At 41.1% G+C, this 2,239-nt stretch overlaps 1 pseudogene; it reads right to left on the reverse strand.

Moving 5' to 3' along the window:
* Positions 1 to 949: 949 nt before the first annotated feature.
* On the reverse strand, positions 950 to 1,832 carry LOC118928970 (histone H3.3A-like; annotated as a pseudogene).
* Between the last annotated feature and the right edge of the window lie 407 nt (positions 1,833 to 2,239).

Genomic DNA, 2,239 nt, shown 5'->3' on the forward strand with positions numbered 1-2,239 from the left:
AAGAATAGACCCATAGACCAGTATAACAGAACAGAGACTCCAGATATTACCCCAAGCATATATGGTCAATTAATATACGATAAAGGAGCCATGGATATACAATGGGGAAATGACAGCCTCTTCAACAGCTGGTGTTGGCAAAACTGGACAGCTACATGTAGGAGAATGAAACTGGATTACTGTCTAACTCCATATACAAAAGTAAACTCAAAATGGATCAAAGACTTGAATGTAATTCATGAAATCATAAAACTCTTAGAAGAAAATAAAGGCAGAACTCTTTTGAATATAAACCCAAGAATGGACTAAGTTGCCAAAGGGAAAGGGCCTGGGGAGGATGGGTGGGAAGGGAGGGATAAGGGGAAAAAGGGGAATTATGATTAGCACACATAATGTAGAGGGGCCACTGGGAAGGCAGTATAGCACAGAGAAGACAAGTAGTGATTCTATATCATCTTACTATGCTGATGAACACTGAATGTAATGGGGTATATGGTGGAGACTTGATAATGGGTGGAATTTAGTAAGCACAGTGTTGTTCATGTACGTGTATATTAATGATACAAGAAAAATCGGTTTATTTCTTTTTTTTACTTTTTTTTTTTGTAATTCGCAAAGCATTTTACTATTATGGAAACAAGTGCAGTCTAGTTAGGAGAAAACCAACTGGACTAAATTATACACACCTTAATGACAAGACTCCCCACCACATGTGAATGTAAAACATTTAATTTAAAAATGTTGATACTACACTATATAAAATAGCTATTATCAATGCACATAGTGTATTCTATAGCTGCCAGATTTACTTTTTGTTTTTACTTTTTTTTTTTAGGAAACTGTAAGTTACACTGTGGTTAAGACTTGTATTTTCACCCTTGAAAAAGCCCACATTCTATCACAGTGATGTATGGTCATACTTAACAGCCCCAATTGTTAAACACTTGGATCAAGTCATAACCAGTTTTATTGCAAAAGGACCCTGTACACATTTATCAATTCTAGTACCTTAATAGCTACCCAACAAGTCATTAACATACAGAAACATGCATCATGAGAAGCAAGAAATATCACCCATCCCTTCTGCATATTAGCAACTTGTCACTCCTGAGCAACAGTGCTCACATCACTGAGGTCTGTGAACAGTCACTTTTCGCATTCATCCTGAGTGAAAGATGGAATGACTTAAGTACAGATGCAACATATTATAAACAATTTCTTACAAAAAAAGTTCACAAATTAAACCAAAGTATTTTACAGAATTTACTACAAAACACCATAAAAACTGCCTTCACTTAAGATCTCTCCCCCCGTATCCGGCGAGCCAACTGGATGTCTTTGCGCATGATGGTGACTCTCTTAGCGTGGATGGCACACAGATTAATATCTTCAATAAACCCACCAGGTACGCTTCACTAGCCTCCTGAAGCGCACCAATGGCGGCACTTTGGAACCTCAAGTCAGCTTTGAAATCCTGGGCGATCTCCCTCACCAACCTCTGGAAAGGCAGCTTCCGGATCAGAAGTTCGGTTAATTTCTGGTAATGACGGATCTCTCCAAGTGCAACGGTCCCGGGCCTGTAGCAATGAGGCCTTTTCACCCCGCCGGTAGAGGGGGCGCTTTTCCTGGCAGCTTTAGTGGCCAGCTGTTTATGGGGTGCTTTCCCACCCGTGGATTTACGAGCAGTCTGCTTGGTTCGAGCCATTTTCTTTCACCCAATGCCGAAGTCGAAGGCCGCTTCTTTGACCGCCGCGCCGCTTCCGCTGCCCAGTGAAGAGCTGCAGTGGCCGAGCAGAAGACACAAAATCTCACAACTAAGGACCAAACTGCTCTGTCGGTTTATTTCTTATAAACTGCATTCCCGGGCCCTCTCTCCTTCCTGCTGCAGCAGCAGCAAAACCAGCCCTTCCCTCACCTCTAGGGTACAGATAAGCCCTCCTTGCCCAGGTAATTATCCATTGATATGGGGATGAACTTCTGTCCACCCCTGAGGAATGAGGCAAATGCACTAAAGTCATACTTTTTTCCATGTCTGAACGCCTATTGATATGCAGATGTACTTAAGTCAGGTGAGATATTCTGGAAATGTTACAATTTTACCCAAAGCATCCTAACTCTACCTTGTTCGATAACTTTGAATTGGTTAATTGAGTCTTGGAGCCTGTTTCCTCATTTAAACTGGGTGTATTAATAACTTCTCCAGGAGATGTTAGGGTTAAATTAGCCATATAAATAACGT

Source organism: Manis pentadactyla, chromosome 6, assembly GCF_030020395.1.
Source record: "Manis pentadactyla isolate mManPen7 chromosome 6, mManPen7.hap1, whole genome shotgun sequence".
NCBI classification, from domain to species: domain Eukaryota; kingdom Metazoa; phylum Chordata; class Mammalia; order Pholidota; family Manidae; genus Manis; species Manis pentadactyla.